Source organism: Puntigrus tetrazona, unplaced genomic scaffold, assembly GCF_018831695.1.
Source record: "Puntigrus tetrazona isolate hp1 unplaced genomic scaffold, ASM1883169v1 S000001181, whole genome shotgun sequence".
NCBI lineage: Eukaryota > Metazoa > Chordata > Actinopteri > Cypriniformes > Cyprinidae > Puntigrus > Puntigrus tetrazona.
This window is the reverse complement of record NW_025048767.1, coordinates 335,627-359,315: the sequence shown is the minus strand read 5'-3', so window position 1 is coordinate 359,315 and position 23,689 is coordinate 335,627. Positions and strand designations below refer to the sequence as shown.

The 23,689-nt window shown below is 36.8% G+C and overlaps 1 protein-coding gene across 2 annotated transcripts in view; it reads left to right on the top strand.

The window, feature by feature from the left end:
* The first annotated feature begins 1,077 nt into the window (after positions 1-1,077).
* The window catches only part of sgcd (sarcoglycan, delta (dystrophin-associated glycoprotein)), a 226,783-nt gene continuing 204,171 nt past the window's right edge, over positions 1,078-23,689 (top strand). Inside the window, exon 1 of one of the 2 annotated variants that reach the window (XM_043234619.1) lies at positions 1,078-1,160. The gene's annotated coding sequence lies outside the window, so the exon portion shown is untranslated. Of the gene's footprint in view, positions 1,161-12,423; positions 12,850-23,689 lie in introns of those variants that run through there. The other variant, XM_043234621.1, reaches the window with a different exon arrangement.

Below are 23,689 nucleotides of genomic sequence, written 5' to 3'. Positions count from 1 at the left end.
CAAGTAACAGCTGACGACAATAATACAAATTAACAGGAAGGGAAGGTAGGGCACACAGAGCACATGACACAAGACAAAAGCGACAACAAAAAGAGTCCAAAGACGTGACAGTATGACAGGGCTCATAACTCGTAAGAAATACAGTTGCAAATGGCAGTCACTGCTCGTTTATAAAAGTGAAAATGCTAAATTTGCAATTGCATTTGGATTATGTCACAATTTATGTGTCGACATACTGAAAACGCGATTGAAAATACAATTTGCATTTCCATTTGAAAATACACTTGGTTTTCAACTGCTGTAGCAAATATTCTCACTAATAAAATCACAGTTTCTTATAAATTCTCACTCACATTTACAAAAGACGGTGCCTGCTTTTTTATATAACATATTTATTATTATGAATTATAATACTGCTTGGTTTGTTGGGTCGGATTGCTAGCAGAGTCCATTTGGAATCGAGCAATAGGCTTATTTGATGAACACCCGAGTGCAATTGCTACATTCACACCTGCCCAAACGAACTGCAATGAAATCCATTTGTTATGCAAGTCAAAAAGCATTTGTGTGAAATGACCACTGCTGAAGGACATCTCATCCTTCTAATGAGTTGCGTACCATAATTCACAGCACAGTAAACACTTTATAAGTGAAATAAAATTAAATGCACAAACCTTTATTTTGCTGAAGAAGTGCATCAAACTGTATATATATATATATATATATATATATATATATATATATATATATATATATATATATATATACACACACACACACAAAGTATGGGGCATTCCTTAAAAATCTCTAAAGTTAAATAAACACTCTAGCACTACTGAGTACAATTTTGTGTATTTGGTATGTTTTGGAACGATTTTAGCAAGGAAACATCTGCATTGGCAAAATGAGCCATGTTTCATAATAAGCTCCTTTAAATAGCCTACTGGCCCAGTCAGGAAGCCTGGCTGTACACTCAAGCATGGTGATAACTTCAGACAGCTGAGTCCAGCTTTACACTGTTGTTATGCCTGGTAAATTAGCATGCGGAGGTGGAGACCACCAAATACGGTTTAGGAAGGAAAGGCTAAAAATAGCCAGTCAGGCAGTAAACTCAGTCAAGATCACCAAGACCAGGAATTTAATATACAAGACATCAAAAGGTAGGGAACTTAACATAGCTTGAAAGTGAGTTTGTTTCATTTGTAAGCTTTCTGGGCTTGAGTGGTAAGTGTTTGAAAGAAAATGATAAAGAAAAAAAGAGAGTTTTACATTTCAGTCAGTGCTCTCTGCTGGCAAATGATTGTGAGGCTCCACTGCATTTTGGTAACTGTAATTTTATGTGAAAAAAACATGAAAGAAGTCAATACTTGTGCTCAGCGAAAATGTTGTAATGCTCAGAATTGGTTACCTTACCAACAAGTTGATTATTCGAGGTGTATGCTGCACACTCTATTTTTAACTTGCTGGAATTAAATGTTTTACATTTTGCCTTATGTAAGAAATGTTGTCATATTCTAAAAAAAAGAGTTGAAAAAACAAACAATAAAATTATTAAATTAAATGGCCATATGGCCAGGCCAATAAGCATTACATTTGCACTTTAATGCAAATACTTATTTTACTCTTGAAAATGCAGTCAATTTCTTGTTATTGGTTAACACACTCACTAAATATCTTTGATATAACCTTTATTTTTACCTCACACATAAGTAGTACAGCTGTCATTTTAGATTCCGATAAGACATAAGCTCCAGTTTTAGGTATGTGATCTCATGAGTAATATAAGCTGGACATCTTTGTACAGAGCCAGACAGTCTAGGAAGTATAGTAAACCTGCTCGGGTGACTGCTTGGGAATGGGTTTGGCGATATGCAAACCACCATTACATATTTACAAAATATTTACTTACAGCCAAAACACAGCATGTTAAGTATCAAAAGTTAAACATATGTAGACTGTTGGAGGTTAATTGTTGGATAACTAGACGACTAACTGACCATTGTGCCTCATCCCAACAATGGCCAGCAATTCCTAGCCTCATTTTCTAAATAAGTCTAGGTCAGACAGCCAGCTGTAAAAGCCATCACCACTCACCCTGTCTCTCTCTGAGTGTTGGACCACATTATATTTTTTACTCTGTCTAAATAAGATTCCGATAAACATAGGCTTTTTCCTGAAGAATTAGGGGCTGAGTGACAAGAAAAGCCAAGGTCAAGCATCCACCATCAAAGGTCAACTCAAGAGAGTGCCTACTATTGCTGATCAGATAAGATGCGTGACAAGCATCGGATAGGTGTGTGTCTATATGTGTGTGTGTCAGAGAGATGTCAGCCATAAAAGCAGCGAGATAAAACACATCATTAGAGTGTGCCGGGCTCTAATGCTGTAAATATGGTGGCCACATGGGGAATTCTGACATGTTATTTGCTACTTCAGACAAGTTGGTTAGGTGGTAATGGCCTGTGTAAGGAGGTGTGTGTTTATGAGTGTCTGCACATAGTATGGATGTGCTGTTTGATGTGTATCCTAGAGGTCAGTCTCCTTGTTCCCATTTCAATAGGATTTTTACTCTGGAGTGTTTCATATTGCAAATTAAAGTAATTATAAAATGTCAATTCAGTATTTTCAGATGAATACTGCATGCACAACAAAAATCACAAGTATTTCCCAATGGAGTATTTCAGTTATTTCAGCATTTTTCTTAAATGGCATGGCCTCTTAAATGATACAAATCTTTATTAATCCTAATAATTATTATTTGTGCAAATACTGTACCCCTGTCATTGTCAACTGTTTAAAGTGTTAACATGTAGCGAAGTGTTAAATTCATCACTTAAACAATGATGGCGATCAAACAGTTTCAAAGTCATTATTTAGCTATGACGCTTAAAGCTAAGAACACACAATATGAAAATCCAGTTAACTTGCCTGAACAGGACTGCTTTGTTCATATGCTACAGTAATATGTATCTTATTATCATGTAATGTCTGTGATAAGTATTACATATTATTAACCCCCGTTAAGTTGTCTGTCACTAATGTGTGCAGTTATTGTTTAGGAAAAACACTGTTAAGTAATTTCAGGTGCTGTAGGTCTTGATAACAATACACAATACAAAAAAAAGTAATCAAATAATTTGTCCAAAGTCAAGAACCAAAAGCCACAAGCTAATTCATAATAAAAAAATAATAAAAAAAAAAATAATAAAAATATTATTAAAATTGTAAACTATTCATCTTCTGCTAAAAATCCCCAAAAACAAAATGAGAATACAGATTCCCATTAAATCAATCGATACCAAAGAGAACACATCTGATCGCATATGTTACACAGAGACAGAGAGAGAGAGGGAGAGAAAGAGAGACCTGCAACTCTTTAAAACATAACACACATGGCAAACCTGAAATGTTCCAAAGTGTGCCTACATTTTTATGGAAAACTCGGACGGGATGGCGGAGTCCATCATAAAAACAGAATTTACTCTATTGCACGGAATGCCACGAAATTCGTCTTTTTGGATGAATAAAAAATCTGTCACTTCACTCCTCGAATCGTTATACAAACTAGCGTATTTATTAATGTATTAACAGTAACAACATTTTGTTTTTCAAAAAATAAAAGGGTTTAATTTTCATTTGATTAAAAATAAATAAATGTTTCATGTCTTTCGTGAAAAAAATAAAACACATTAGAATTTCTACAAGAAAAAAGGACCGTAATGTTCAAAATGTTGAAATTGACCGTTTTGAGTTTTGAAATAACTGTTTTTTTTTTGTTTTTACACAAAGTAAAACACCGGAAAAGGTACAGTTGGGTACCAGAATCAAATGTTTTCAGCTGTTGAATTATTAGAGAAATCATGCACACCTTACAACCTCTTTACAACAATGTAATGCAGTTTATGCCTTTTTTAGTGTCATGACTCATCACTACACTCATTGTGCTAGTATCAGCACCTGGTGAGTGGTGGACTGTCTGTGTAAAATCATTACAGCCCTACAGCCATACTGAAGAGGTAGTATCAACCCCACCTGTCCAGACACTTCTGTGGGAAGATGAAGAGACCCAGACAGCCCTTTGATTTTTCTCTTTGGATAACATTCACTGAATGGTACCCGCAGTAATGTGTGCTTCTTTCCCCCTCTTCTTTTCTTTTACCTTTAGTTATAATCTTAGCTAAAAGGGCACTCCTACACCTACAAGAGTCATGCTGTTACCACTGCTTATGATTTGAACCGCTGAAGTTATATCTAGACTTACTTCAAAATATGCCCTGTGTTCCTCAACACAGAAACAAAATTATTTATTCTGAAAATGTCCAGTTCAAAGCAAGAGTTTGTTGATGGTGTTAATCAAAAGCAGCTGTTGATGATTGATGTAAAACATGCAGATGATTAAAATAGCCACTGTAAACCTTTTAAAAAAGTATTTATCTGACTGTTATAGTGAGTAAGCCCTACAAAGATTAATAGTAAGGTGCTTTTCATGGAGTACTTGTCATAATTTAATGGTGGGGTGTTGTTTTGCGAAAACCACAACATTATGTCATTATATTATACAATTTTTTTTTACTTCAATGTTGCAAGTAGACTGCAATTGCTACAACTGTCCAATCAATATAACACATCAGCTGCAAATGATTTCAAACAAAGAATAATTGCTCTCTTTTTTGAAGTTTTTTCAGTACAAAACTTGTGTTTTAGAAACAACTTTTCATACATAAGTAAATGTGTATGTTTGTAAGGTGAATGAGCTTAAGAAAAAGATGTTTACTTCTGTCAGCTTTTTCCCAAAGTCCCTACTGATGACCAGTTCTGTTTTTAATTACTTCTGACCATTGCTCTGACTCATCTGTGCCACCTGATCTCTGAGCTATCAACACCACATCAACAGAACAGCTCTGAGCATGCTTCACACCATCATTAAATGCTCAGTCGAATCCACCACAAGCCCACAAGAGTACCCAAAAGAAAGGGGAGGGAAATGTATAATTGATGTATGAAGATGTTTGAAAGAATGCCCAAGTTGCTTTTTTCCCCCATTCATTGAAAGTAAATGATATCAGGAGCTGCCACGCTTTAAAAATACACGTTGCAGTACCAAATTTATTTATTTTCTTTTTGTTCTAATCTGGTTTGTTTCCCCTAGTCCAATGTGTAATTAAATTAATATACTGATCTAATGTACTGCCCTATTAATCTGACTGATTTACATTCAAGGTGGTTTATTCTGATCGTCTGCGACTTCACTTTCTGAATCATAGTACATTATTCATCAGTACATCGTTCTTCTCTATGCTGCCTCTAGTCTCACATAACAAGCTTCAGACTGACGGCTGAAGGTCTGGAATACATGATAGCATTTATTGGCCATGGTCTGTCCAGTAGGCCATTTGACTGACACTCGTATTGTTTTGAGTGGAAAAAATGCAATGCTTAACATGTCCGATCAATCGCAGGAAGCTCTGCCTTCTCAATAAAATAGCCAAGTCATCAATGCATCTGCTGTTAGAAGTTCCTGTTGCTACAGAAACAGTCAGCAATCTGAGACATGCACCTAGGACTGCGCATGCACAGATGCATGATCAGGATCAGGATCTCTCCTGATCTATCTATCTATCTATCTATCTATCTATCTATCTATCTATCTATTTATTTTTTTATTTTCTGTTTTGTTCCTGCTTTCACCTTTTTATCTTCAGAATACTAAAGTTAAAGGAATTAATTTTATGATTTAAACACTTCCAGGTGGGCTGATTATTGCTGCTGTCAATCATTAAAGTCTCTGCACTGTGCAGCTGTTAAAGTTCATAACTTTACATATAATAAATATTTATAACATACCTACAATATTCTTTAGCTATACCAACTCATAATTGCTTACAAAAATGTACTGTGCAAAAAGCTATAAAGCGTGCATTCTAATTCTGACTGAGTAACTGATTAACTAAAACCAAAACATTGTAAATCAAAATAAATCACCAGTAAGTTTTTTTTGTAATGTTTAAAAATTTAACTAAATATATCAATACATAATATAGATTCATATTTGTTAAATTGAACAAATATTAAAATGTAAAAATGTTAACTTTATAATTCATTGACTGGTTTTAATGCATTTGGTGGTTTTTTGTATTTAATTTGAAAGGACAGCTCATAGCTTACGGGAAAGCTAAGCACTAGAGACAAAAAGGGGACGGGATTGGGGAAAGGTCTGCGAGCTGGGACTCGAACTTGTGACACTCGTGGTCCCTCATCTCTCCAGGTCTGCCTTCGTCTGGCATTTTTACAGGATCCCACCTCTGGAAGCACTTCAGTTGCAAGGGTTTCTCTTTCTAGTAGGTACACCTCAGTGTTCCAACCCTTTAGCTTTTAGCATTATCAGGAATGAAAGTTTGCTTACTCCTCTGTCCAGAAGGACATATCCCCACAGACCCCCTTATGGAAAAATATTTTTGTTCATGCCATCAAGAGGCACCTACCGACAGGTGACATTTATTTCATATATATATATATATATATATATATATATATATATATATATATATATATATATATATATATATATATATATATATATATATATATATACATATCCTTGTCTAGCTTGAACTGTAACACACACTTGAATGTTTAACTTTACTGACAAATAAAACAAACTTTTGCCAAAGAGCATAGAAAAGCTGGTTAATTTAGGTTCTAACTATTTTAAACATATGTCAAATTTAAAAACTTATTTATTTATTTAATTTATTTATAATAAATTCTTTATTATTAATTTATTTACTTTACGTCTATGTGACATTTCCGGTCCTCTATAATGACTAAGAACATTCCATAGCCTATGGTAAAAAACACTGTAAAGCTCTGCCTGCTCTTGTGTCTTATTTCTTTAATGAAGAATTGGAACATTCTTGCATCATCTTTATGCCACTATAAATTCATTTTAAGTCCTCGAGAGATGTGTTGCAGCACATTATGACTGCAGAGAGTCTTTGACAGTCAATTTATTGTGTAATTTAACGGTTTAAGCATTCATACGGATCCCTAACACTTCAAATCAAGCCTATTGTAAGCCAGCTAATTTCACAACCATTGAAAACTGACCTCATAATTCTTTAATAAGCAGAAACCTACTGGGTAGATAAAATGAACGAAAAGGAGCGTATAAGTTCAGTATTTCGAATTATTTAGTTTGAAGAGTACGGTTTATAGCTAGCTCCTACTGCTCTCTCAATATCCATTCCAAATCAGATATACTTTCTTCCTGGTACTCAGCAGCCTGAAAAAACTGCCATTGAGTTTTATCACTTTATATTCCATAGTTTGTATCAACAAATAAAGCTCCAGCACTTGGATTTGGACGTTTGGTGAGGAAATTGAGGCAGTGGCCACACCTGCTTCAAACTCCAACCATGTAATAAATGAAAGTTCTTTGTCTCAGTTAGATTTCAGGGGATGCAACAAGGTTGAGGTGATTTATTGTTTTGTGCTTTAGTGACAAAACCTGAGGGTGGGCTGGAGCCAAGAATTACCGGTGAAATTTAATTGAGTTGGATAAGACGTTAAGGTAGCTCACTCTACGGGCTTAACTTATTGCTTCCTTGCTCAATTAAAACAGAACATCTGCACATTGTCTCATGCAGCAGAGTGCTGTCCAAGTCTGCTTGTGGCAACCTTTATTTACAAAGTGGAAGAAATTGTGTGGATGCATGTCACGAATCACAGTAAGTTAATGTGCTCTTTTGTCTCGCGTTAGGATGGTACTTTTATTTTGAAACACAACAGAGCTTTAAACATTTAATGCTACTGACAGGATAGTTTATTTCTAAACTGCTGCAATAAATGCATCAATTAAACTAAAAAAACATTGCCATTGCCACAATTTACAAAAATCATAAGATAATGTTTAATGTCGGATCATATGACAGTGACTGGGGTTATGACTATTGAAATTTCCCCTTTGTCATTAAAGGAATAAATTATATTTTAAAATATATCATAATTCAGGCACTGTTGTTGCCTGAATGAACCTAGGAGCTATGTTGTCGCTATATTGTTGGGCTATATGCTCCTGGTAGGGTCTCCCAAGGCAAACAGGTCTTAGGTGACAAGCCAGACAAAAAGTGGTCCACCCCACCCTTATGGATAACAATAATAATAGAGTTGAGGCGTCGCGGGCCCCGCCATGGAGCCAGGCCTGGGGTTGGGGCCAGCATGTGAGCACCTGGTGGCGGGTCTTGCCCCATGGGACCCGGCCGGGCTCAGCCCGAAACAGCGGCGTTGGGCCATCCTCCCGTTGGCCCACTAGCTGCAGAAGGGACCGTAAGGGGCCGGTGCCTTGTGGTTTGGGCGGCAGTCGAAAGCAGGGACCTCAGCAACCCATCCCTGGACATAGGAACTAGGGACATGGGCGTCACCTCTCTGGGGAAGGGGCCTGAGTTAGAGGTGGCGGGAGGTAGAGAGATACCGGCTAGAGATAGTCGGGCTCACCTCCACACGCAGGTTGGGCTCGGAACCCATCTCTCTCGAGGGGGTGGACTCTTCACCACTCTGGTGTTGCCGCCAGGTGTTGGAGTTTACCCCGGTGGACGAGAGGGTCGCTTGGTGGACGAGAGGGTCACCTCCCTGCAACTTCAGGTTGGGGGGAGGACTCTCACTGTCCCCCAGCTTAACCGCCATGTGTTGTAGTTTACCCTGGTGGGACGAGAGGGTCGCTTGGTGGATGAGAAGGTCGCCTCCCTGCAACTTCAGGTTGGGGGAGGACTCTCACTGTCATTTGTGCCTACGGGCTGAATGGCAGTGTAGAGTACCCTGCATTCTTGGAGTCCTGGGAAAGGGTGCTGGAAAGTGCTCCAACTGGGGACTCTATCGTCCTGCTGGGGACTTCAATGCTCACGTTGGTGATGCTAGTGACACCTGGAGGGGCGTGATTGGGAGGAACTAAACCCGATCTAAACCGGAGTGGTGTTCTGTTGTTGGAATTCTGTGCTAGCCACAGTTTGTCCCTAACAAATACCATGTTCAAGCATAAGGGTGCCCACCAGTACATGTGGCACCAGAACACCTAGGGCGGAGGTCGATGATCTACTTTGTGGTTGTATCATCTGATCTCAACAGATGTCAACTGATCACCACCTGGTGGTGAGTTGGATCTGTTTGCAGGGAGGAGGCCAGACAGACTTGGCAGGCCCAAACGTATCGTGAGGGTCTGCTGGGAACATTTGGCAGAGACCCTGTTAGGGAGATCTTCAACTCCGCCTCCGGCAGATATTTGACCGGACCCGAGGAGGCTGGAGACATTGAGTCCTAGTGGACTATGTTCTCTACCTCTTTGGTCGACCCGGCCGTCCGGACCTGTGGCCGTAAAGACCTGTGGCCGAACCCGGTGGTGGACACCGGAAGTAAGGGATGCCGTCAAGCTGAAGAAGGAGTCCTATTGGGCCTGGTTGGCTCGTGGGATTTCTGTGGCAGCTGACAGATACTGGTAGGCCAAGTGGACCGCTGTCCGGGTGGTTGTGCAGGCAAAAACTCAGGTCTGGGAGGAGTTCGGGAGGCCATGGAAAAGGACTATCGGACGGCCTCAAAGAGGTTCTGGCAAATCGTCCAACAACTCAGAAAGGGAAGCAGTGCCCTGTCAACACCGTATACAGTGCTGGTGGGAACCTGCTAACCTCGACTGGGGATATTGTCGGGTGGTGGAAGGAATACTTTGAGGATCTCCTCAATTCTGCCAACACGTCTTCCATTGATGGAGCAGAGCCCGGGGACCCGGGAGGGGACTCGACCATCACCCTGGCTGAGGTCAATGAGGTTGTTGAGAAGCTCACTGTCTGGGGAGAGGGAAGTCTGGGTGTCCCTGCTTAGATTTTTATATCACCGGGCCACAAACAAATATACAGCTGAGTATCATGAGCATAGCAGTGAAATGTAACAACAGTGAAAGGTAAGACATGTCTCCTGATAATATCTCCCAGAGGTAACATGTTAAGTGGGAAAAGTAATGGTCATAGTACTGAGCCCTGAGGTAGTCCATATTTCATGATGTGATTCCTCCTCATTTACTGCTACAAATTGATGGCGGTCAGATAAATACGATTTAAACCATGCTAAGGCACTTCCACTAATGCCAACTTGGTTTATAGTCTATTCAAGAAAATGTTGTGGTTGAACGCAGTGCAGAGATCTAATATCACTTATTAGGAGATACAACCACGACGAGGTGACAGAAGCAGTTAATTTGTAACTCTAATGAGAGCAATTTCAGTACTATGGTACGGTCTAAATCCTGATTGGAAATCCTCACAGATACAATTTTTTCTCTAAGAAAGAATATAGTTGTGATGATACTACCTTTTCTAGTCTCATTTTGCACAAAACAGCTTAAAGTTTAACACATGGGTGAAATAGTTCATAATTAATACAGGGATAGTACCGGGATAAAGACCTTATCCTTATATATCCTTAAGTCAACTTTAATACATTTAAATACCTTCATTCAATTATCTGGACTACAAAACTTTGTGAGATTATGTTTGAATTTCTGTTCTTTGAAATTAGCTAATAAAAGAGAAAAAAAAATACATAGTTTTTCCACATTTTTGGCCAGTATCTTAAAATGGAACCTTCCAATTTCCAACTTATTATTGTCTCCTACAATACAGCAAGTTCATCTTTCAAAATAAATGCAAAGACAGTTATTATTGTCCTTAGTAGTTTTATCATCAGCTCAAGCCCAAAAAGGGAACAGAGTTATGTGACAAACGTGCTTCACTATGAAACACGTTCATTTCAATCGCTTGCACAATGCAACTATAAAACTCTACTTTCGGGGTTTTTGCTCTGGCTCAGAAACACACAGCTTCTCCTGACATGGCTGCATCAACACTGCTGGGTTACTGAACCCACACCTTCTTTCTTTGCCTCACCATTTGGACTGCATTAGGCAAATATTACCACTTCTTGACATATAGAAGTGGGAGCATGTTTAAACTAGCCATTTTAGGGGTGTGTGAATGAGTAACTTTTATAAAGAATATCTAAAGTTTGACACTTTAGTCTTTGCAAAACTAACAGCTTGTAATACCCCAAAGATAAAGGACAATTTTAAATGTCACCATATGACCCCTTTAACATGAAGTTGTTTTAGGGGTGCTGCTTCTATAAATGTGCCTTGTAAGTCATGTTGAATAAAATCATAATTTTGCATATGGAACTTTTTTTTTTAATACAATTTTAATCATTTGTATTTAGTTATTCAGAATTATGTTACTTATATAAAGTATGCACATTTTTCTTAGATGAGAGATGTTTGTAGAATTGTAAAGTCATATGAAACTTACAAAGCTTTCATGTAAACATTACAGATGATAATTTGCATACTATTAGACACATATTGTGAACTCACAGATTTTGAATGCTTAAATAATTTACCCTTTGACCAGTCTTTCTGAAAAATAATGAAATAATTGATTGGTCTTGTCTGATCTTCTATTGAGCTTTAGCTGCATCTTAGCTGTTTCCTAGCTGTGTTGATGAGGAGTTAATAGAAGTGAATGTACATGCAGCTGAGATGCTGCAGTTAAGAAATGGAAGTGTGCTTATCTCCTTTGCCAGATTTGAGCTGCATACAATGCATGAAATGGTCAACAAACTTCATGTGCTGATGAATTTTGATCAGTTCTGTGACACTTGACATTTTATTGCAGTAGAATTCTGTCTTGTATCTACTCTAAATGAATTCAGACTCAGTTGTCTGCAGTGACAATTTACTTTTAATAAGAGTAAAATATGGCTGGTTCTCAAATTAGCTTTTTTCTGCCAGACTTTCATTTTTTGTTTTGTTTTTGATAACGTCTCAAAGACCCTGTATTGTGTGGATACTGAGACAATCTGCAAGTGCACATAAAGCCATATGATATGACAAGTCAACACAAACCATGCTTCTGAATACTGTAACAACACCCTATTTCGATTGACTAAGCAAAATATATTTTATGAGAGCAACAAATTCTGCAAAAAAAGAAAAAAAAAACTGTAAACCTTCTTGACATGTTCACTGGTGTCAGAACTAACTGACTGGTCGACAGTTTTGTGAGCCCATGATGTATTTCTCTTCTTCCTTTTTTTAGTCTCTCTTTAGCCTCAGTGCCACCTTTCTCTTCTTCTTATGCTGTTCATGCTGTGTTCTCTCTGTCTGTCTTTTTCTCTCTCCCTCCTTTGGATTTCGAATCATGATCCCCTCTGCTGCAAAGAAAACTCCACCTACTCAGAGCTGCTAATGTAGTCACTGACATTGCAAGCTCTCTCCTGCGTGCTCTCTCTCTCTCTCGCTCTCTCTCTCTCGCTCTCTCGCTCTCTTGCTCTCTCTCTCTCTCTCTCTCTCTTGCTCTCTCTCGCTCTCTCAAGCTCTCTACACTCCGGTCCCACATAAATAAATAGCGTCAGAAGGATGTGGGAGAAGAAAGATGTTGCTGCCTTTGGAAAAAGAACAATGTTGAGGCAACTATCCCCTGTTTATTTTCAGCGCATGCTTCCAGTCTGGGGATTACCGACACATTCCCTCTGGATTTCTTGCCCACTGAAGGATGCTCTGTTCTGACGGTGCTTATTCCGTACCAAAAGCGAGGACTACTGGACTTTTCTCACTGTTTCTACCTATCTGCCAGAATTCCACTGATTTAGCCAGCCAGAGACGCTCATGGAGTCCATACCTGTGCTAGATGGTCCACTTCACATTTGTGCTTGGCAATAGACAAAGAGGCAAATAGATTAGAAACACTGGCAGCTGATCAGCTCCATGGTTTTCTGACTTTATCGAGGCTGTGATTTTTGGCATCTGATAAAGAGGTAGGACTTCAAAACATATTTAATTTGATTCTCCACAATTGAGTGTTTTCTATGCTTTTGACTGCACTTTTTGTACTTTTGTTGCACATGATGGATCTGCAGTGTGGTATTTTGGAACATTTTCAATGCATTAAACTTAAAATGAAAAGATTAAAAGTTGTAGTACTATCTGTTTTGATACCATTCACTTTGCATTATCCCATAGCTGTTGTAAAATATAGGAAGAACCCCAACTAGTGTCATCAATGCCAAAAAAGGCTTTGTTGAGTTAGAAGAGACTTAAATACATCCAGGAACCCTCCTTTCAGCTATATGTGTTGCTTTATACTTGCTAAGCAGACCCACATGGTGACTTCTTGCAATATTGTGGACGCAGGTGATGTGTGAGCCTGCTGAGGTAGCTCATTACTTTGAGCCAAGAGACTGAGGCTACACATCGGCTGAAACCAGTTTTGTTGCTCTGCCAAAACCTCTCTGTCACACTCACAAATTCGAAACACAACGTGGTGTATTTCCTATACTCTATGGCAGAATGTTTATCTGGTTTCTGTAAAACTGTTGTATGGCAGATTCTTTGTGTTCAGAGAGTTGTCGCTACATCTTAAAGATCTGATGTAGCCAGAAGGCACTTTTTGTCACATTGGTGTCCAAGATTTCTTGTTTAGTGCCATTCAGCTTATATTCACTCTCTTACCCACATGTCTCTTGAAGTGCTATATTCCCCTTTTCTCCCACTTAAGAAGGCACTTCTTGATGCTAAAAGGTAATTCTGGAAGTGTGCAGGCATCTTAGATGTGTACTTACAGGGCCACGTGTGGCAATGATTAGTTTATAAGCAAAGACAGACTAAAAAGATGTACAGTACAAGGAATCATTTGTGTTAAATATCTAATTAGTACAGGGCAGGTTGGCATACTGTCTGGCTTTGCTTTCATGCTTGTGACAAGTATGATAGTTAAAAATGGGGTAGTTTTTATAATCATTTTTGCAACATTTATAGAATGTATATTTTGAGGAAAAAATAAATAAAATAAAAATAAGTTCCTTAACTTTATTGTTTTCAATATTATACAAATATTGTTATCCTGAAATGCAAGAGCTGTCTTGAGTCAACTGAATGCAGGACTAAAGAACACTTTTACTTTGGCTAAAATGTAAGATTTAAAAAATAAATAAAGAAAAAAAGAGTAATATAGACACCTAACTTAATATATGACATTTACCATCTGAATCTAACCATGTCATGTCAACAAATGGAGAAGCCAGCCATCTGTTATTTAATGTTATATGACATTTACTTTAATAAATCTTAAAGCACCTTTTACCCTGGGTCGCCTTAACTTGACTAGTCTCAAACAGTTTAGAAGTTTGATGAATCTAAATTATATAAAGTTCTAAGATTTGAATAATTAAATAACATCTTAAATGGCAAAAATATTTTAAGATTTTGAAGGACAGACTTTAATAGTATAATATAATATAATATAATATAATATAATATAATATAATATAATATAATATAATATAATATAATAATCAGAATAAATGGAAACATAGCAAGCTAGACAAAAAATAATGACATGGAAATATAAAAATATATGCCATATGCATAGTTAAGCCTTAGAGTAAAAATTATTGAGTTAAAAAAAATATACACATTCATCCTGCCTTTAATATTAAAAGTTATGGCAAATACATTCTGGGATGCCCTCTGACCATTCTCCATGTGCATTCCAACAGCCTAGAGGCAGCTGACACATTGATGCTGAAAGGAAAATTGCAATATTACTCTCAAAATTTTTGAAAAAAAACAACAACAACAAAATAACAAAACAAAAAAAAGGACAGACATTTTTCTTAATATCTTCTGTTACATTTATTAAATGTTACAATTATCCCTGTTGTTCCCTAAGGCTCAGCTGTACATTTCTGTCCCTGCTGCTTTCTTTAACTTGTGTGAAATGAGTTCCTGTTAAAATCCCTTTTATTAGCATAAGAGCTCTGTGCTACACAGCACATCAGCAAAAGGGCTTCTATAGTGATTATTAATTCTGTTTGGGTGGGAGGCATGTATATCAACAGCAGACTCCACAGAGACAGGAAACGGGAGGATTATTTTTGCACTCTAATTAGTCTACTACAAGCTCCAACTTAATTGGTGGCCCTAGTTTGCATTTGATGTGTTGAGAAGTAAAAAAGGCTAAAAGAAGGGTGAAACAAAATGAATATGTAAAAAACGAAACAATCCGTCAACATTCTTTTGAAGTGGTGCAGGAAAAGATGAGGCAGGATGTGAATCCAGTAGGAGCTGGGTCTGTGCACACAGATCTGTTTGAATAAATATGTAATCTGAGCCTACAGGACTATGATGCATTAAAAATGAGACACTTTTGACTCTTAAGAAAATGCTCAGAAATGTACACCCAATTTGGTTGCTGTGATTTACGTTTCAATTCAGCTGAATGCGCATATGGGTGCACACATTTACATAGATACGTCTATGTGTGAGATTGTTTAGATTTTTTTCGCACACAAGCACAGGCTGTCTTTCTTACTGTATGTTGTGTCATGCTGATGCATTTGGACGGGTATTCAAGCAGTCTAGAGCAGATGCACTACAAAAACTTATTTTCAAATATTTATCAGCTGCTGTTTCTTATTTATATAAAAAAGAAAATAAAATGGTGGTAAACTCTGGTAAAAGAAAAAAAAAAACTGTGGTAAACCTATACAAGTGAAACAAACGTTGACAGTAAAATAACATTTGCAGATTGTATCGGTTTTGAAATATAAAAAAAAAATAAGATTAGCTAATTCAATTCAGATTTCTGGCTACTAAAACCCAACAGTAAAAAATTGCATTCACTTATTAGCTGTCAAATTTCATGAACACTAAAAGGCCAGTTGTTGTACTATTCTTTAAATCCTTTCTCAACCAAAACTTAAATTGATATGTTACTCTTCCTATGAAGTCTTATGTTTGCCTTTGAGGATTTATTCAGGAGAACAACATTTGACATATTTTTTGTCCCCCATAGCGGTTAGCATGTGAATCCATTTTGACTGCCAAAACTGTCACATTTGTCTATTAAAACACCTCTACTTCCTGTGAAAAGAAGTCATCCTGTTCTCTGTTTGGTTATTTAAATCTGTTATCTTGCACAAAGCTGTCCAGCTGTTCTACGAAGGAGAATGAAACCTCTGTCAACCTCCCTGTGTGTGTCACAGAGATTCTTGTACCTTTTGGAAGGAGCCACATGAAGAATCGACTCCCACGTAGACACGTCTGGTCCTATCGAAAAGCGGCCACTATGTGTGTGCAGAAGCTTTCATTATTTGATTGCCATCTTATGTGTTACGTCTGCTGAATTCTTGGTCATAATAAATGTGGCATGTGGGCCTCCGGCATGGCATTAAGTACACAATAACTCTGCGTATCATTTTGATGCAGACCAGCACAGCTACGCAACTGAGCTCTGGGGCTCAGCTTAAGGGTGATCCTCCGTGACTGACACATAATGTAGAATGAGGGTCACCTTATTATATTACCGACATCTGCTATACTCCAACTCATGATTTGCAGTAAAAAAGGGTGCAAATTATACAGGGGAGTTTGCAAGGGTCTCACCACCTCAATTAGGGTTTGAACCACCCCAAAGGAAGTCAAAACAAAAGCCTAGATAATCTTAAAGTGCCTTAAACCTATAAAATAGGTATATCTAAAAAAAAAAAAAAAAACTAGAGCTAAAATGCAATATGGTTTGCATGAGACAATTTTGAAAGAAAAGAAAGCATAAAAGAAACCTTTAAATAAACAATAATAATAATGATTAATAATAATAATAATAATAATAATAATAAAACAAACTGATTAACACTAGCTTCTCTATGCTTTTTATTTTATATTTATTTTTATTTATTATTAAATAAACAATTAACAATTAACAAAAAGCCAAAAACAAACAAACCTGTAACTCTATAGCTTGCTCTATTCTTTGCTTTTATTTTGTGTTCTTTTTATCTATTTATTTAATAAAATATATATAATAGCACTTGCATAATTGCTCCATTGTTGGTTTTTATTGCTTCCATTGTCCTTGTAAGTCACTTTTAAAATCTGCTAAAAGTATATATACACATATATATTTAGTCATTTTAGCAGATGTCAAAAGTATATATATGCTTAGTAATTTTAGAAGATATCAAAAGTTTATATATATATACTATATATACAATCTATATATGGGTAGTTGACAAATAAAAATTGTATAACAGCAAAACAAAACACAACAAAAAAATTACATGAGAAAAATGTATCTTCATTCTTATAGTTACAAGTAGCATGAGATAGGTTTATCTTCAATGTTAGAGGATTTTTTTTGTCACACCAAAGGACACACTGATACGTCAACAGCCCATATATATAATAAATAATGTTGTTGTTAATGTAATGTGTTTCATTTGCGTGCACACAAAGCACTTCTTTATAATAAGCCAATTGGAGCCCTTTGTAAATACAAAAGTAATCAGGGTTTTATGCATATTTTCAAGTATGTTAATGTAAGCAAATGGATTATGGATAATATTGTCTATGTGAGTGATGGTCATATTTACCTGCTGTACGGTTGGTTGCATTGACTAATGAGTTTCTGGAATTAGATTTTTTTTAACCCTTTATTCTTTAGTGTTTGATGGTTGAAAATATTTAACATCTAAATGGGCTACAGTTGCAAACTGCAGCTATTTTTGTTCATGTGAACATAATTTTAATATCAGCACTGTAGAAAATCTAATATGATTCAAATTACATATATAGAAACACTGCACTACCATTCAAAAGTTGGAAATTACTATATTTTTGAGAGTGCAGCTGATACAAAAACCTGATTTAATTAAAAATGACTGGACTGACAAGCTTCAGAATCAATAGTCTGGGCTGTCAAATACCAATGCCTCTATATATGACTTTGATCTCTGCACAGTTTATCTATATAATTTGGGAATGTCTGAAATATATTGGAGGAACTGCTGTCTTGTGCACGTACATAGACTCATATCATGGTTCACCAGCACCTTCAGCCTCAGGTGTCCTGTCTAACTGCTGAAACCTGTCAGATTTGTTGCTGAGAAGCTTTTTTTTTTTTTTTGAAGCACTGAAAATGTGTGCTTGCCAAAACTATAAATAACATACCTGAAATACACAATGGTAGCAAAATTGATTGCTAATGTCCTTCCTTTTTGCAGCTGTGCTGACTCAGAAGCTGAAAATGTTTCTATACTACTGTGGGACTCAATCTGATGTCTACCTCAAGTCGATGTAGCTTTAAGGTTGTTGATGTAACCAGATATTGCTAATGTTGAAAGAAAACATGAAATGTGGTCCCCCACCCAACTGGACAAATCCCATTAAAAAGCAGACTGTATCATTGGGAATGCTTTAATTTTATGAATGACATTTCTACACAAACTGGACTGCCTGCTTTCTGTCAACTAGCAGACATGTGGTCCTATGTGTTCTAGTCCCTAGACATTACAACACTCACTTTACAATGTCCTGCCCTATCACACAAACACATCTAGCCAAGATTCCGCCATCTCCCCCAGGGTCTTCTCAGCCTAATGGAATGTAGTCTTCTCACACAGCGGCACACTCACAGAGCAATTACGCCGACAGATTCATTTAAGGCCAGCCGCAAGCTCTGGCAGTGGACGTGAGGCGCGTTCTGACAGTGAACAGACAGCCCATTCACCCTTCATCTGCCTTGCTGGCTTTCTCACTGTACAATATCCCCCACAGGAAATGATGATTTCAGTCAGAAAGAACAATAAGAACTGTATCAGATGCTGGATGGACGTCATTGTGTTGTCCTCGGCTGAAGAAATATGTTTGGCAACTAACGCAGGGCTCTTTTTAGCCAATTTGAGGCTGTTTGGAGCCAGCTGGCAGGTTGAGTGCCGAGCTTTCAGTAGCTCTGTCGTTTGTCTTGCTGGTTCTTTTTTGTCGTGCCACAGATTCTGAACAAACAGATCCCTTGGGCCCACAGCACTCTGCATCTCCATAATGACACAATACAAAGGTGGAAAAGATGGAGAATTCAGGTTTAAAACCAATCTTGAGTACCTTAAAAGAGACAGTCAGACAGTCAAGTTGAATGGGTTATAACTATTTGTGTGCCCTATTAGGAAATATCTAGCCGTGGTTCTCTTTTGTGAAAAAAAAAAACTGTTTTGTTTCTCATCTTCAGTAAGAAAAATGTGTGAGAATATTTGGAAAGAATGGATCTTGTTTTTTCGGAAACAAATGAATTTCAATCATGTATTTTAAAAGGGGACATTAGATGCCATTTTCCACAAATTGATATGATTCTTAACATCTTCATGAAAAGTCTATAACATACTTTGGTTAAAATTACTCAATAGTGTAAAACAACACTCTTTTTACCTTGTCAAAAATAGCTCTGTACATAAAGAGCCATTTGGGTGCATGTTCCTTTAAAGGCAAATACTTACCCTGCTGCTCTCTTCTGTGGGGTAACAAACAGACTAAACTTCAGTTGCATTCATTGTGAAACTTGCTAGCACATTATTAGGAAAGGCAATTTGCAGTGATTCATGAAAAAATAATGAATGGATCACAAATTATTTGTGCAAAAATAGGTTTAGGTATTTAGGCATTTAGGTATACTAAGGCACTAACAAACATAATCCATAGTGTCTTCAGCGGTTCAGATGTCTGTTGTAAATGACAACTGTTATGTTCATTATTACATCCAACAGCAAAACACCTCAGTCGCTTATGAGGCATTCTTGCTTACACCTGCTCCGGGGTAGAAACAATGGCGGACTCTTGACTGTTGATCTCAAGGTGTGTCTGTGCTAAAACGGCAGTGTTTGTAAATAGTTGTGGAACGGGGCCTTGGTCTGTGTGTGTGATACACATGAAGCCAGAATATGAAAGTAGCTTGATTTGAGAAAGCGTGTATTAATTTTGGGCATTTAAAAAAAGAACTGGGTGGATTGACTGTATGAAAAACTAGTTCATTTGAATCATTTGTTGGTAGTCTGGATACATTCATATTGCAGTATGTTTTTGATTCAGTAAATTAAAACTGATTCATTAGAACACATTGTGGGAACTAAACAAAGTTTTTGTTTACCAACCCTAATATTAAATGAAATTTGCCCATTTAGCCCATCTGTTCACAAAGATAAGATAATTTTAATGATGACTATATTGTAGTATACACCATTGGACGATAAAGTTCAGTTTATTCTAAGCAGTCATTGGACTTGAGGTGTGGACTTGTGGTGTGGTGTTAAAAAGAGTATTCACCAAAGCCACACATTAAAAATCTAGAGACAAAATTATGGACAGTTATTTTTGCAGCTGAATATATTGCATATCTGGTCCTTTATAATTATATTTATATTCCTTTTTGTGAACTAGCCTTTAGCCACTAAATTTGAATTTGCTCATTTACTTTCCTTAAAACTCTCCCTCCAAAGGTATGTCAGTATACCTGATGTTATAGCAAACCAAATGTTAGCAAGGAAAAATGTTAGCAAACAAAAAATGAGCGTGTTTATATTTATTTATTTTCAAGTATTTCATTTTGGTTATACCTTTTTAAGGTGTCCCTGTTAAAAAAAATATAATTATACATTTAAGTACATACTGGTTAGGATTACGGTTTGGCTTAGGGTTACTGGCATATAATTATGTATCATTAACTGTTATCATAATAACAATTACAGTTAACATATGTAACAAGGAAACCTAAAATAATTTGTTACCTTTTTTTGTTTTCAAATTTTTCACAGAACCAAGTGCCTAGGCAAATATGATTTCCAGTCACCTATTTCAGTGGTATCTCTCATGCAGGGACAGTTTATATTTGGTATTGCAGATAAAATCACTTACAGCACATTCAATATCTCGTGTGAGAGTGTAATTTAATATTGTGTAGAGGCCCATATGCCATGGTGGCATGACACCTACATTGTATTAGACTTTCCTCATCTTGCTAATTACATAACAAGGCAATGAATAGGTCTGAGCATATTTGTAATTACCCTGGGTAGCCTAGACTTATGAATTCCTCTTGTTAGCACCATGTCTAAGGATTACTAATTTAGCCTGATGTTTCCTTTCCTTTTCATTGCTTATTGATTTCATATTCATGACTACGAAATTAAGGAAAGGGTGCCTTTTGAGTCCAATTAAACAAGCCTGGCATGGTCCTAGGAGAAATGATTATGGCAAATAAGAGCATTTTCATGGGCTCTGTGTATAGCAGTCAGATCACCTCTGGAGGATAATGTTAGCAGGAAAAGAAACCCATAAATGCTGTCCTGGGTGTAAGATCGAGTGGCTGCATAATAATCACACAGTAGCTTTGAGAGTAGCTGAAATATCATAAAATATATAGGCACAGAAGAAGCAGAGGTTTTTATTACTCTGAGATGACAGACTGGCTATTCGTGTATCTTAAGTGTATAGCTATTTTTTTGCTTTTATTGTTTTTGTTTTTTCCTCAGCTGTCTGCCATGGATAGAGATGCTTGAACATTTCATAGCATGAAGTTAATGTAATTATGTGGTCAAGATCATATTTTAAATGCACACATAATTGTGATTCTGCATTATATTGTATTATGCAGTCATTAATTTATTTGTTATCAACATTTGTATGAAAACTGCTGAATAAACACCCTATATATCTTACTGTGTTGCCATTAAAATTTTAGATTTTATGTATACAATCTGACACAATCAGAGAGTTTATAAAATAAAACATAAAAATAAAGTATTTTAAAATAATAATAAAATGCTAATGGAGTAAGAAATAAACTTTATTCAAAATATATTCTTGGAAAACAAAAGCTGATTTCGTATGCAATTTGCTTCTCAGGTATTTAGGTTCTCAGATTTTTTTTTCGAAAATATATTTTGATATTTTTACTTTGAGACAAGTCAAAACCCTGAGATACTGATAAAAAGCCTAGTATTTCACATTTTCTGCAGGTTTCACATGTTGAGGAGCCCTAGAGGGTGTGAGAAACCTTCCTTTCTGAATTATGTTGTCACGTTTGGAAAATGATGTTTCTCTTTTATCCCTGATGCGCTTTCACAGCCTCTGTCTCTGTTTTTCTGGCTCTTGTCCTAAGCCTTTTGATTTCTTCTCATCTCTCTCCCTCTCGTTTGGTGAAGCTCTGTCTTTGCTTTCTTCTTCTCTCTGTTTTTGTCTCTGTCCTAAAGGTTTGCCTTTGTGAAGAATACCCTCTGTTTACTGTCTAATGTAGTTTATTATTTATTTAATAAATAATGAAAAAACAATCAAACGGTATAAGATTGAACACTCCATTTAAGATTGAACCGAATGGAGTGATTTATTAAACTTGAATTAATAGAAAGGGCATTGTGTCATCATTAAAACGATCAGGTCCGTTTTCTCATCAAGACACTTGATTGACTCTCCCATATTCCAGAATGTAGTGTGTTAATGACTGAACGTTGGTGGTCAAGGCAGATGAAAATCAAAAACGATCACCTGGTTTACACAAACGTGCTAAATGTAGACCCATTATGCCCAGCTGTCAGAGTCTCTCTCTTCTGCACTGTCAACCACTTTTTTTTCAACCCAGAATTACATCTTTCCCCTGTCAGGAGAGAGAGGGGCAAAAGAAAAGAATAAAGAAATAAAATGAAAGTGTATGAATGGAAAAAAAAAATATGAGGAAGATAAGTGAGGATGGTGAAAATGATGAGACCTAGCAATTGAGGGAAAAAGGTGTATGTGTGAGGGGGAGGGGGTCATCTTTGAAACATTTTTGCGTCAGCTGTCTTAAGACTTATTGATGGTGTTCTTTTTCCTTTCTGTTCTTAATTTGAAGTTTACTTGTGTGCTCATGGACCAGATGAAGAAAGTAAACATATTTTGGCAAAGCCTGACAGAACTGACAATGTGGGAGAAGAACAAATGCTGTCAAGGAGACAGTAGAATTTTTCTAGTTTTCTTTCCACAATGCTATTTTTTACATTTATGTTTGCATTTAATTTTGGATTTAAATTAGGGATTTATCTGGTCTTTACATATGTTAGTGTTTCTTTGCTACAGCACAGTGTTTAGCAGCTAATGTGCAGAGGTGTTCCGGCTGTGCACTGGGCTTAATGTGATTTGCCCAAGTAGGACATACTCCTGGAACAACATCCCTTTCATTTTAGCCACTCTGATATTGAGTTTACAATGTTGTGAAAAAAAACACTTTGATTATTTCATATTTTGTATTGTATTTATAAACCTAATGCTGCAACATAGGCTCATTGGAAACCAGTGCCTATACCTACATTTTAATTTTTTTTAAAAAGTTCCTATACATAATTTTCTGCATAACTTACTGCAATCATTTAGTCAGCTCCCTGTAAGTTTTTTGGGTCAGGGTTATAGGGGAGTGAATATGATTATACAGAAACAAGTTCTGCATTTTTTATTTCTTGTGAATAATGTTGGACTCCTGTGGTGATACTGCTAACGTCACTTATGTTCACTCATATGCTGTTTGGCAGAGCATGATAAACTGCTGTAGTGAGCATCTTCCTGATGTGGGATTGACTCATGCCTCTCCATCCATTTATGTTTTGAGAAATGTTTGTTTATATTGTCCAGTGAAAGTAATTTGGATCCAGTTTTCAATCCTGTATCTGAACGATGATGTTTCTTTTCAATCCTGCTTTATGGTGGTCGAGAGAGCTCAATGTGCTGCAACTATGAAAACACATGCAAACACAAAAAACACCATGCAAATTAAGAAAACTTCTTTATCAGTTTACAGAACATACT